The 14,785-nt window shown below is 42.7% G+C and overlaps 1 protein-coding gene across 2 annotated transcripts in view; it reads right to left on the bottom strand.

Moving 5' to 3' along the window:
* The window catches only part of ASXL2 (ASXL transcriptional regulator 2), a 129,805-nt gene that overhangs the window by 76,956 nt on the left and 38,064 nt on the right, over positions 1-14,785 (bottom strand). The gene's annotated exons all lie outside the window — the stretch shown is intronic.

Genomic DNA, 14,785 nt, shown 5'->3' with positions numbered 1-14,785 from the left:
AAAACACAAGATTAATTCCTAAGCATGTTGCAAGAACAGTTCTAGGGACTGTTTACTTGGTTGATATTAGTCTTTTGCTGGGAGACATTAATGGCCCCGCACCTGACCATCAAGCACGCAAAGGTGGAAAGATCCCAAATCAGAGAGATCCCAGAGAGAATACAATTTGAAGTTGCCCTAATAAGCAATAGTAAGACCAGTCTAATGTAGCAATGTCCCAGTCCCAGAAAAAGCAAACCAAAAAATCCCAAGCTTAACACTCCAATACTTCTTTGCAAAGCCTCAGAATGGTCACACATTTTTAAAGCTATAAATTCTCAGAGTTGATACTCTGAAATTTAGAGCAGATCTGTTGTGAGCTAACTACTGAATGCAGAGACATGTGAAGTCTTTTTGCAAAAAAAGAAAAGCAATATAATCAAACAAGGGTTGTGAGATAAGGAATGGAAATGAACTATGAAATGTTGCCAACTTTCTGAACAGGGCTTTGGTCTTCAACCCCAGCCTTAAGACCTGAAACAGAAGATCCGTCTTTTTACCCATGTTGGTAAGTTTTTTTCCCCATCCTGCTGTAAATATGAAGGAAGCAAAAATCAGCTGGACAGGGCAAGAGAGTGTCAGATGACTTTTGTTCCGAATCACACCCTCTATTAAATATGCACGCTCGTTTGTAAAACATTTGGATATCTAGCACAACTCCTACACAGTAGCTGTGAGACTGAGACATTTTCACCTTCCAACACCCCATCGCAGAGGCTGGAAACAGAATCGCCAGATTGACTGACAATTCCAAAGCAGAAGATAGAACAGGAGTTTGTTGTTGTTGTTTGTAGTAAGTTTTGCTTCAAATACTTAAACAAATCTGGCTCAGAAGTAGTGAAACAAGCCTCGAGCATTTGCAGGAAAATGGAAATAATGCGAGGAACAGTACAGACCTCTGACAATTCAGGCAGAACCAATGCACTGCAAGTTACATGCACTAGCAGTAAAACAGCTTAGCTGAATTACTAATTTCTAGTTCAGCAGAAGCCAGCATCCTGAAATAGAGCCGGCCTCTCCTGCATGGGTGATAGATGAACATACAGCTAAGAGACCACGCAAGAACGTGCAGTCTAGATGAGGCGGCTCACAAATGGCATGAAAAATATAGTTAGAAGAGGACTGCTAATATTTATATTGCTAGACCTAATCCCATCTGTGCTAACTACTGTGCAAACATACACTGAGGAACCAGTCCCTGTCCTAAGGACTTGCGTTCCGAGGAGGCCGGTGAGAAGCGGAGCGGGGCACCTGCCGCAGGACCACCGGTGGGACCGGAGCCCCAGCTCCCGCCCCGTGCCTGCAGCAGATGCTCCGACGCAGCATCAGACACTCTGCAATTTGCAGGTTACTTGCTGTTGGCAGGTGAGAAAAACGCTTCAGGAAGTATTTAAACACATTCCTTTATAGGAGATCTACGATTATACCGAAACGAAACAGGGCCAGGGCACGTGCCTGAGCAATGCGTGCAACCGTCCCACCACGAGCAGGATTTCAGCGTGGCTTTAGCCTGCAGCAACTAGCTCTCGCCAGACAACAGCTGGGCACCGTCCAGGGTCAGGGCCATCCCCAGCTGGCAGACGTTGCGCAGGGTGAGGGAGGGCTATACGGTCACCCCACGGGGGCAGAGGAGGGGAGGATTTAGAGTCAGATACGAACCACATGCCGGCAGCAGGTCAGACCAGATGACCTCTAGTGGTCCCTTCGCCTTCAGTTATTCTACGATTCTGTCCAAGGGCCAGAAAACAGCCTCACGGTACTAAATACCACGGTGCAGCGGTACTGCTTTCCCGTTATTCCCTCCCCAAACCAGTGCCTCAGCGTAAACTTTGCGTCGCCAGACACTGCTGATTGCAATTAGCTTTAGTAAAGTCAAAATGAATGTGACATAACTGAGTGAACATATGTCCAAATCAAGGCAGAACAGCAGTTGTGTTGTTCTGAGTTTACCATATTAAGTATAAATAGTACATCTCTCTTCTGCAGTATCTCATGTTTTCTGAGTTTTTGCCAGTATCGTCTGTCGATAAATACTAATGGCAATGGTGATGAGGAAGAAATTTCTTAAATCCAAGTCCAAAGCTTATCGGATTGCTTTGGTGGACAGCTTAGACTGGCCAGTCCTTGGAGGCTCACGCTCAAGGAAACCCACCGGCACTAGCTTTCGACGGCGGCAGGGACCATCAGCTCATTCTGCTTCCCATACCGTAAAGTTCAGTTCCATTCCCTCGCTCACACTGACCCAGTGACTTCTCTGGCTAAAGCTCATCTTTCAGGAAGACAACAAATCCTGACGCAAAAGAGAAAAATCAGTGACATGAACAGTTTGTTTTGATCTCCGTTCAGAATTTGTGTCTGTCTTCAGATATAGCTTGTTTAGCTTTAAATTGCAGCCAGAATCCTCAGCGCTGAACATAAGTTTCTCCTAAGCATATTTACACACAGGAATCAACCCCGTGACCTCCTCGACTTCCCCCTGCCAAAAACAGATCTTAGCTTAACGCTCCCCACCACTCGCACTCTTCGAGTCATTCCTACGCTTCTATTTAGACCTTCTCAAGCTGTGCAGCATCTTCTAAAAACGCGGGCGACAGAACTAGGAAGCACTGCTCTTGCGTTAGCCTCGCCAGGGAGACAGAGCACTTCCACAACCCTAATCCTCTTCGCTAGAAAGCCACAGGATTGCCCTGGAAGGTAAAATTTAGTCTGATTTGCTACAGCAACCCCAAATTCTTTTTAAAGACATCGCTTTCCAGGATACAGCCCTCCCTTCTCCACGTAAAACCCACATTCTTTGCTCCTATATACGTGGTTTCCGCATTTAACTGCGTGCAAGTGTAGCTTATACAGCTCCAGCTTCATCCGGCAATATAACAATACCCCTGTCATTCTCCCATCGCTGCTCAGCATCATTCCTCCAACCGTTGCATCTAGAAAATTATCAGAATTTTGTATTTTCTCCAGATCACTAAAAACATACAGAACAACACTAAACCTATTGAACCTACTGAAGTGCTCCCATATTCAGCAAAGGTCTCAGATGCCGACAAGAAATCTAACACGCACATGACCTTTGCTTCATTATGGTTTTTTTTTTAATCATATCATATCAAAATATCAAGTAATGTTAAGTCAAGCATTTTACAAAAATCTAAGCAAAGTTACACAGTCATCTTTATAAAACCTGGAATCTCACTAAGAAATGAAATCTTAGCTGGAATTATCTTTACAAAAGCTATCCTGACTAGCATTTACGCTATCCCTATTTAATTGATTCAGTCATTTAATAACTTTCCATTATTTTTGCCATATTTTTTTCTCATGTTGACATGTCTATAGTTACTTGCCTTCCTCTGCACATTCTTTTGGAAAGCTGGCACAAGGCTAACACTATTCCGGCCTTTAATGAATCTTATTGAGAAAGTTTTAGAGATTAACATCAGCTGACAAATCCCACCTAACCTTCAAAAAACAGGGTTCAATTTGGGTATGAAATGTATGGTCTTCATGTCCTATGACATCCCTTCTGCCTCTGTGAGTGACTACTGCTGAGCGCTTGAACCCTCCCTATACCAGCAATGGTTTGTCCAGGGGCAGCGCCCGGGCTTGAGACCCTCCCAGGAGGCAACGCAGAGCCCTGGACAGGCACCACCTCCAGAAGAAGTTTCATGGCTGCTGGGTTACATGAGCTGCCTAAACAGCAGCTTCCAACTTCATTGACCCAGGTCTTGATTTGACGCACAAACCTCTAAATTGAAAAAAAATACCCGGCATGGTGGTAGGGGCCTAGGAATGAAATATATCTGAAAACAAGTTGAGGTGCTCACACCAGTTCCAGTAACGTCCTAACGAGCGGGGTTGCATCAAACTTGCCTGAATCACCAGAAAAAAAACGCTTTAGGTATTCTTCCTTGATAAAAGACGTTATTATAACCCTTGATTCCCAGTTTTGACAGTTTACTAACAAATGAACGTGCGTGGAGGCATTAGCTGCATTTCCAAGAGATGAAACGTTCTGCTCTTAATAGAAAGATTTCACCTTTTTCTTGTGCTTTACTGCCCTTTGCTCACAACCGTAACATTAATATATTGTTTTTCCAACTGTTTTTGTACCCAGCCTACCAGCCTTAGAAACCCGATGCTATTATGCTGTTGTTCTATAGCTTTCTATAATGAAGGCCATCTCCTCCTTTTGCTGAGGACATGCCAGCTCATTAACTGCTTTTGACAGTTCCTGTCATTCCATCTCAAAAACAGCAGGGAGAGAAGCATGAGAAATGAAAGACAAATTTCTGTGCTTTAGCCTGCTCCAGACTCATCATTAACCACCATTTCACTTCAAGCCCTTCTATATTCCCCCTCCAAAATCCATATTGCTCTGCATTTAGAGCCATGGGTCAGCCTCTGATACTGCTGATCGTTAGGTTCTGTTAATGTGACCGTTAACATGAAAGTCGTTTTGGAGGCCTCAAAACAGAATTCATGGTGAGTCTTCAGAAAATATGACATGGAGTTCAGCAACACCCTGACACAACTAGTTCATAACTGTTCATAACTAGTTCATAACTAGTTCCTTAATGCCCCCTTCAAGGAGAGTTGTGGTTCCTTCCCTCCCCCACTCCTCAATTTCCATCCAAAAAAATCTCAAAAAATGAGTTAAGACCATTTTTGTCTTTTCCCACTGCCTTGCGTTTCCGCTTTCCCCAGTTCTCTCTCAGACCCCCCCTGCTCTCGCACCCCAGCAGCAGCACTGATGCCTGCGGGAGCTGCTGCGAGGTGGTGCTGGAAGGCAGCAAAGCTGGTCCAGCCCCGCGGCACCGCACAGGAACCGTGCCGCCACCTTGCATTTACCCCGCGCATCTTTTGTGCGGGCGCTGGCAATGGGGTGCAAGTGGCGGTATTAAAAGCACAGAGCCACTCTCAAATCACTACAAATAAATGTGCAAGTATTCCACACACCAGCAGTTTAAGAACACACACAGATTTTCAGCGTGCTTTGAAAAATAGTCTTCTGTGACCCCTTCACGAGCTCCTTTGGTATCATGTGTAGGGTTTTTTTTGGTTTGTTTTTTTGGTTTGGAAACAAGGGAAGGCTTATGAATCAGAACGACATTTTCTTCTACTAACAGTAGTTTGTGATGTTCTTATCTGGTGGTGCAAGGTGCCCCCTTTTTTTTTTCTTTTTTAAAAAGAGTAGTAGGTACAACACTAAATTTAGTTCTATGGCATCCAGCTAGAAGCTTTTTATATAAACCAAGGCAGTTGAATGAAGATACTTCATCTAGACAGAATAAACTTATGATTTCACTGAACTGTTAAGGTTTCCCCAAGAAATAGCTACTATATGAAAAATTATGCATAATTGTTTTATTAAAATGAAAACATGTAACAGCCTATATTTTTTTACAGCTAATAAAGCAGAGCTCTAGTACTCCTTCCAGCAACAGTTTTTCAACCCTTGAAGATTTTTAAGTGGACTAAGCAAATAATGTGAGAAACACAGCATTACTTCATGTTAGACATGCATATCTGAGACATAGCACAAAAATAACCCAGCCAGCAGGTTTTGTGAAGAGCTGGCAGAGTGGTTTGTAACCGGGTATCTAAGGAAAGCTTCACTGCAGCTGCTTCATTCACACGTTGCTTCTTTTACTGATCAGCTGGAGCAGCTTCAGTTCTTGCTTTATTTCACACTTCAAACAAAGGGACGAGCGAAGCTCAGTTTACCAGGCTCATCCTCCCTTATAACTCACTTAACGCTAATGTTAGAGGGACTTTCCCCTTGCCCCTCAAAAGTTAGCTGGATTTAACTATACTGTTTTCATACTGAATCTCATTTGTACACTTAAAAGATGTTATATACGCAATCGAGATACCGCAGCTTTGACTGTCAAAAAAATGCAAGCCATTTTTAGATATATATTCAGATGTTTTGGTAGTTCCTGCTTTAATAGATCACTTTCCTGATCACAAAAGAATTTTCCTCACAACAACAGGATAAATTCCTTGGGTGGAGAATAATTTCCTGAGACATCCCCCACTTCCAGAAAGTTACTGGTGTCTTGTCAAAAATCACATGCCAGAAGCATTAGACAAGTACTTGGCTCGGTGGCCAAAGCCTTTTTCCGGTTATCTGTAGACGGGTTACACGTTCCTAACACGTAAGGTAGTTTCCATGGCTTCAAGAGAAGCATTCCTACTACAGTTCATCACGAACGGCAGAACTATGCCTCCAAGCAAAACCGCGGAGGACGAAGCAGTGCTGCAGTGTTCAACCTCTTACGGCGGCAGCGTGCCTTTACTGCTTCTAGGCAAACATTTTTCAGCCGATGACCTTTCAGGTGCACACATCCACTGGCACATATATGCTTTTACTATTCTTAGCTGCATTTTCATTTATGCACACAATACTTCCAGGGATGGTTCAAATCGGAACAAAGTTTTAGACTAATAAACTGTGCTTGCCTCAGCTGAAGTTAACCATTGGCTTTGTTCATTGAAGTGAGCTTACATTAAGGTAAGAAAAAGTATATTTGCAACAGTTCAGAAGATGCCAATAGCTATAACAACGTTTACCAGGATTAGTTTTTCCTTGGTGTTATTACTGCATATTGAATCTTCCTGATTTTTACTTTAAGCAGCTAAAATAGCATGGACCTTCTGAAAGTCTGCCGAAAGGCTGGCAGCAAACTCAGTATAAACAGGACTCGCTGCGCCAATGCAAGGAGCATAATCCCAATCCTATTGCCTAGATCTAGGATCTTCATCATGAACACCAGGAAACAGTGCTTTGTTCGCTGCTTGACATTTTAAACCATATTACTTTCCCACCTAAATCATGTATTATCCTCCTTATTTGCAATGTATTTCAGCTTGGGGGTGGGGAAAGAAAAAAAAAGAAAAAAAACCCTAGGAAGCAGCATGTCCATCCATTCAAAACTGGCTTTATCAAAAGCAAAAGAAATGGTTTAAGCGCACACACAGGTATCAAAAACACAGCACAAAGTATTTTCCTTGACAGCTGCTGTTTAAATAAGAGATAGGTCCAACACAAGGACCCATTAATACTTACCACGTGACTACCTAGCGCAGTGAACTGACTGATAAGACTGCTGTTCTCAACAGCATTGCTTCCCACTGAATACCGCGTTTTAGGAATTATTCCCTTCTAACACCGACTTCCCAGTTAAAAATTTTTCAATTTAACAGATTTACCAGAATTTATAAACCTGTTTCACTAGTGGCTGCTATATGAACTATATTTTATATATTGCTGACCAAACAAGTCAAAGGTTTTCAGCAGCTTCCAAATATTTATTCAATTTTAAACATTAAAATATTCTGTATCATGACTTTCATTTCATTAAAGAATCAGAAAATTGATCTCAAAAAGTGATCATCCCGCGTAAGCGATAGTTACTCTGCCTGAAGCATGGGCATGTTCCTTACTTATTTCACTGGGCTGCTGAAAGGGCTAAACCGGTTTAGTAATCATCTTTGTACTTAATTTAGTAATAATCTTTGTACTTAAACGGTAGGTTATAAGGCCAGTCAATCCGGGTTCTCGCCCCTCCGAGCGTTGCTCTGCGGTATTTGACTTTCAGGCAGACACGTACGTAACGATTTTTCCTTCTGAGGACTGCCAAATTTAAACCTTCATTAAATCGTGGCATTTTACATTCCACATAAAATTCAAAGCTGCTTCAAACTGAGCAGGAGCAGAGGTTTGTGAGCGCAGGTAAACGCGCACAAGGTTAAGATGAGACAGGGCTGCTGTGAGCGGCTGCCCGTTCCCTGGAAGGCAGGAGGTGCTGCTTCCTCTCCGCTTTCAGGCCACACTACGGGACCCTTCCAGAGCAGCCTTGTTCCTTAGCTCGCACAGAAATACAGCCGATTTGTTCCGATTTGAGAACAAGGTGCGACTGAGACATTTTTGTTCAGTCACGTGTGGACAAGATACCGGACTGAAGCCCTGAAAATTTTAAGTGTGCGGTATCTGAACTTCAAAATAACTGCGCTCTGAACAACATGCAGGGTGTGCGTGGCTGTCAAAAGGTTACTACACAGTAAAGCTCTGTTTTTAGCATGGTTTGGAGAGTTTACAGCATTTATTGACATGTGCACATCATTAGAGTCCCGCAGGTTTCAGCGGTGCGCCCAATAGCTCCCTTTCTGCCACGGGACCTACTGTCAGAGCCGAACCGCCGCACGGCTTCGGAGGACGCCGCAGACAGACAGCGGCGGGGTCTGCTGATGCTGCTCGGCGCAGGAGTGCTTCTAGGCGTGCGTTGGGTCAGCAGCAGCCGGGAGCAGGGGCCGGCAGCAGCCTGGCAAGCGGAGGAGCCGGGAGTCCCCCATCGCCCCCCGCTCCGAGCACGACCTTGGCGCAGGGTGCGCCACGCGCCTGCGCTTCGCCGTGCCGCAAGCGCTCCGAGTGCATGCACAACTCCATACAGCCGTCCGAACGGAGCGGCTGCATTTCGGGGTGGGTCTCTGCTTTGTTCTTTGGAGCATCCCTTCCTCCCCGCTCACCATTTGAATCAGACGTTTACATGAATAGCTTTTTGTCCATTAGTACTTTAACATTCGATTAAAAAAAATAATAAAAATCAGATCTCCTGAAGGGTCAGAGCAGAGAGGTTGTAAGCAGATACCACTGTACCAGCTTCAAGCTTGTTAAAGACACATTTATGATTTAGAAGCAGCTGTTTATTTTGCATGTTAAATTTGCTTCACCCAATATGCAGTGCCAACTGTCCCCAAGACAAAAGATGCACAGAAATACATCATGCAAATCAAGCATCCCCCCCCTCCCCACAGATTCAGGTTTGCAGACAGCGTTAATGTTAATTTGTAAGACACTAAGCATTCACATGCTGTTAGCCTAACTGACATTTTCCACAGACTTTACAAGCAGATTAAGTTTTCAAGTTTGCATTGCACTAAAATGCTAATGCAAACAGCATGCACTAAAGGTAGAATAAGGTAACAGAAGCATTAACACTAGTTATACTACTATTACTTTGTTTCTAAGTCTGTGTGAAACAAGCAGTTGCTTTTTAATTAAGGCTTTTGCAGCTTGAGTTAATACAGAACAGCAGCTTTAGAACAATCAGCAGTGGTTCTTACCTTCTGGAGTTGGAGTGCAACCCAAAAAAAGGAGAGAAACACCCCTTTAAAAACTTTAGCACAACAATTGTCTAATCATTATACGAACCCTCCTCCCCATCCACCACAATTGAATTTAAAAAGTTTCAGACAGATCTGCAGTAACACTAAAACTAAGCTTTATTCTAAGCATAAACAAGGGGGGGGGCAGGGAGGAAGACTGAAAATAAACTGAAAAAAAATCGGAGAGTTATTCGAAGAGGCTCAGAAGCGGCTGCCAACCCCAGACAACTGTTAGAGACAGTTTTCAACCTCCTCCCGTTAACGAACTCCTATCACAAGCTAGGTGAACCCTCTGGAAATCTCGCAGCAGTACAGGAATTTACTTCTCTCATTCTTTCACGCATGCCTAGAGGTATTTGATGACTCACATTTCCAGGCAAAATTGAAGCCCAGCAAGCAGACGCGAGACGCGCTGCCAGCAGTTCAATGAAGCTACGAGCTCGGCGTTGGTAAGCCACAGAAACGAGCACATCCTACTTCATCCCAGACTACGTTTCCACGGGTAACCCATGTTCTAGCCAAGTAACTAGTAATGCAAACTAATACTAATACAAACTAGCTTCATTTACACATCTCTGCAGCAGCGGGGTTTGGGGGGGTATTTCAGGGGGAGGGAGGTGGTTTTAGAGCGGACCAGAAACGTCCGTGCTCTGAAGTGAGTTTTAAAATGCCAATAGCTGAAGTTCACGAGCGTTTGTGAAAAAGCAGAAGGGTCCTGACGAACCCAAGTGCGGTCAGCGATTGCAGTCGGAGGGGCTGCCTTAATATCGGAGGGCCCAGGAGGTGCCTGTGGATGAAGACCACCACAGCCTGGAGGACACTCTGAAGTTCTTCAGCAGACACTGAGGTTGATTGCTTACTTTAATTAATGATCTATAAAGATTAGTATGGCAAATTAATCTGACCTGCAGGAGCATTTGTGGACTTTTAAATTATGTGCTGAGGCCCAGATAAGATTTTAAAAAAAGGCTTGAAGTCTGGTTTTCTTAGATAGTCTACAGTGGTAAGCAAAAGATTCAAGTTTACAGTGTCCACATATAAAAGATACATATTTGTGTGTGGTGAACCAAGGTTCACATCCTTGAGAGCCTAAGCAGAAATAATTAGCGTTTTCTGTTCATCAAGGAAGACGACAGAAAGAAGTCCCTGCCTTCTGAGGCTTTTGGGGCACCGAGGATTAAGAGACTTTTAAAAGGTGGTTGGGGTTTTTGTTTTGTTTTTTGTTTGTTTGGGTTTTTTTGCCCTTTGCGTTTCTGCCACAGAACCACCAGTTGCTTGAAACTGAAGACAACCTTAAAGCTCAAACCTGGATATCTTTGGAGACCTTATAGCTTGAGTGTTTCTATAAAAGAATGTCAACCTGTTAAATTCCTGTAGTATTTATCGCTATAGCATCATCCTACTTTTCTCTTTGCAAGAGCTAACACACTCCCTTTCATGTGATAAAAAGGGACATTAGTTTCATTCTGATGACACAGCAAAAACTGCTATTCCTGCAGTCTCAGCTAAGATGAGAGAAATGGACAATTTTGTTCATTAGGGATTTCCTACCTTTATATAAATAATGGATATGGAAAGAGTCACCTAGTCAAAGTTTCTCCTACACATAATGAATGTATTTAACATTCCCTGCTAATGGTAACAACATTGCCTCTCTTGATATCCATTTTCCTTGAACAATTATTTTTCAAATCAGTATTTTTCCCCTACATGTATTATTCACATCACCTACTAACCTACGTCCACGCTTTTGCACAGATACTCAGTTGTACAGAAACCTATTTTAACTTTTGGTTGAATTAATGCTAGTGAACCAACTTCTGGGAGGGTTTGATAAAACTGAAGTACCCTTCAACAATATCGGCTTTTCGTCCTATAGCCTACAATCGAACAAGTCATTCGCCTGATAAAACGTGTGCGAACTGCAGACAAGGACTCTAGGTACAACACCGAAAGACAAAGTGTCCTGTGACAAAACAAAAAGAACAAAGATAAAGGAGAGTCTTGCAACCAACGTGAGTATGGCCTCTAAGGCTGACCAACGCATGTGCTTCCAACCAATCCAAGCTTCACCTATCCACAAGACATTAGTAAAGAATCCCAGAATTCCAGCTGCGAGCGAGAAATCTTGCATGCGATAACCCTTAGAAATCAGCAATACCCTTTTATGTTTATGGTAAAGAACTATATGGACATTTTATACCACATTTTCACTCTGCCAGAAGATAACTAGGAAGAGTAAAGCAATGTGGAGGTAACCCAATCCTGGTGGTTCCACAGGGGTGTGGAAACCTCTGTCCTATCCCCTCCCCACCTTGATATTATGAAATCCATGTGACATGAGCTCAAAGAAGTTCCAAGTCAAGCAGTTCATTTGTAATCTTCAAATGAACTGCTTGACCTGGAACTTCTCTTTATCCACAGATTATTTAAATGTGTCAAATAATTTAAATGTTTGTCAGCTGATGGCTTCAGCTAGCTACAGTTCCTTCCAAGAGGATTCATAATGTGCAATAATTATGCATAATGTGCAATTTCACACTGAAAGGGGGAAAAACAAAGCTATTCTGTAGTAATAGAGTATGACCTACTTCAAGTATTGTATCGCCATTTGTGCATATGAGAAGCAGTCCTTTTAGCAGTACTGCCTTTCCACAAATAAGCCTAATAGTAAGGCTTTGAGGTATTGCAATGATTCATGACAATCTTACAAGAGGCACTGAAGCTGAAAGAACAGGTCTCCATGCATTTGGGAGAGCAGCCACTTCGCCTAAAGAACATGAGGCTGGAAACAATGAATTACAGAAGACTTTAGATTGGAAGGAACCCCTGGAGGTCATCTAGCCCAACCTCCAGCTCGAAGTACGGTGAAGGAATTTTTTCCTTACTCTAATCAGAATTTCCTATCTTGCAACTTGTGTCCATTGCCTCTCACCCTATCACTGTGCACCTCCAAGAACAGATCGACCTCATTTATAGGAGCATTCATTTGTATCAATGACAAGCAAACCAGATTATGAAAACCAGTTTTGGATATAACGACTTTAATATGGAGCTTGAGATGCCATACATTTTCCAGAATCTTGTGGGAATAAAACAAGATTTCAACACCGAGTCCTGAAATTTGATAAGCGACTAGCTGATATATTTTAAATGGAAAACTGCTGGTTAATTAGCTGTTGTGTTGCTATGCAATGTCACCAGTTTTCTTAGGGGCAAAAATCTTACCATCTTAAAGGTGATGGTTCACCTACAGAAAGGAGTATCAAGTTAAAAGCTGTTGACCTAGGAGCATTAGCTAAACTTGAAGGAGCAGTTTTTACTGCAGCATGAACAGAGCAAGCTCAAGTAAGTTTTCTAGTATGGTTAACTGCAGAATGCTAAAGTAATGAATAGTTTCAAATACTTTAGAACAGTCTACACAGAGTTTTCTGGCACACATTGTGTTACCTGACCTCAACATTATTGAATGCTGGAGCTATCATCAGGCAAATGTAAAACCTTATTAGAAATTTGATTTTAAAAAGTTGTGAAAAGCTTTACCTAATCATTAATTTCTTCAAATAAACCAACGACGTGTTCCAGACCTCCTGGGTGGAACTGCTGTGGCCAATAAGTACAATGCTGCTCTCGGCCAACACCGCTCTCGGCAGCGGTCGGTCTCAGGCTCTTTAGCACAGCATAGGTGAAGGGCTAGGATGCCTATGAAGCAACTGCTGGAACCAAAATAATTTATCCAGTCCTCAGATGCAGACAGAGGCCTTTAGGGAAGAACGTACAGGCACAGGTGGCATAAACTGAAAGCAGTCACCTGCTTCGAGGCAGATTTTTCCCTGCAGTTCCCCTAAGGACAAGGACTTAGATGTGTCAGTGTCCTGCAGGCCGCACGTGCCTTCAGAAACACTTAACATACTGAGCACAAGCATCAACACAATGCACGTACACAAAGGCCTGGTCGTGTTTTGGGAAGAAGCTACATATAACAGTCTTTGCCACTAGAAAAATTTACTGGTATGCCTAATTTGTGTTTAAGATTTGACATGGTTAGCTAAGGGCAGAGAACATTATGCAAATAGAAGTGTGCTCCTGAGCACATTTTATTGCAGCTGAATGGGGTATGGTCATTTCATAAACATTTCTGTCTGGTCTTCCCAGGTATGCAATGCTCCCACCTGATCTACCCCATTCCAGCCAGGCTCCCCACATAGCAGTGGCAGGAAAATAAGCTTCAAATTTGGTTTCTTAGATTTTCTGGAGACTTCAGTACATTATTTTCCAGTTTCCCAGTATCCTGCTGTCATGAGGAACCAAGAGGTAGGGGACAAGTGGAAAATGCAAGCCCCCAACAGGTCCCTTCCGATCACTACATCAAGCCTCCTTCTGCTCTCAGGTACTGCCTTACAAGATATTTTTCAGGCATCTAGTCAGATAATGACACTGAGAAAATACTAATAATGAGCTCATCAACATATCAAATACACTGTTCTTAAAATGGCTGCAGGCTAAGTAAGTTTATTCTGACCTCTGCTAATTTCCTTTTAAGATTTGAGCTTTCTGTGAGTTCAGCAGTAAAAATACAATGTCGTCTTTAAAATACAGACAATTTCAAGTTGTCTGAGGCAGATACTCATTAAAATGAGACAGCAAGCAGACTGCATAGCAAGAAGTTATTTCCTTAGTATTGTGATCACAGACATCAAGGATGAAGACAAAACTCATCTTGAAATCTCTCTTGCATAGTTATACCTAGAACAGAAAGCTACTCCTTACCTCAGCCAATTTTTTTTCCAGGTTATGGAGCTCTAACCCGGACACTAACTTTTCTTTTTAAATCAGAAACCAAAAAAAAGTCTAAAAAATAATCCCATCAGTGACAGGCTTATTAATCTACCCTGTCCAGTTCTAGAGCTTGTTAAGAGCTTAGAAAGATGATGTTCTGGGCAGTTTGTTCTTCATAAAAGGAGGAAATATTAAGTAGCTTTGCTTGTAAGGAAAAGATCCCTATCTGGCTTTACTGCACAGAAAGGATTCTTACTTAAAAATATGTACCTCAGAAAACAAAAATCTCACTAATCCTCATGCTGAGGCAACCATTTGATAGCTATCATTTTTCACCCAAGATTCAAATAAAACAGATCTTTAGTCAGCTCAGTAAGTCCAAATAAGTTCCCTGTATGGCTCCTTGGTCCTAATATCCACATCCCCCTCAAAGTAGTGCTTCGCAAGTTCCAGAAGCCTGAGACTGATAAATAATCTTATAGTTTGCAAGCTAAGCGTGCTGGTGTAAAACACTGCTACGTGACTCTTCTGATCAATGACAGCAGGTGCCTCACGGTCCTTCCTTAATGCTATAGCAGAAGAGAAGTGTCACCATGCGCTTCAATGCCATGGCACACATTGATTTGAAAAGGGCAAAAGCGAGGCAGAAGGCTTCTTTGTTGAGACTAGTCCATTGCAACTCATCTGGACTTGGAAACTGGTTGAGGGAGGGGAGAGGAAAGCAGGCTTTGCTGATGCTCAGGCTAAAAGGCAGGTTAAGAATGACTCCATATGCTGGGCTGGCAAATAGTGTCCT

The sequence above is a fragment of the Apteryx mantelli genome, chromosome 3 (genome assembly GCF_036417845.1).
Source record: "Apteryx mantelli isolate bAptMan1 chromosome 3, bAptMan1.hap1, whole genome shotgun sequence".
Classification (NCBI taxonomy): domain Eukaryota; kingdom Metazoa; phylum Chordata; class Aves; order Apterygiformes; family Apterygidae; genus Apteryx; species Apteryx mantelli.
Note: the sequence above shows the minus strand (reverse complement) of the source record. Positions and strands in the feature narration are given on the sequence as shown.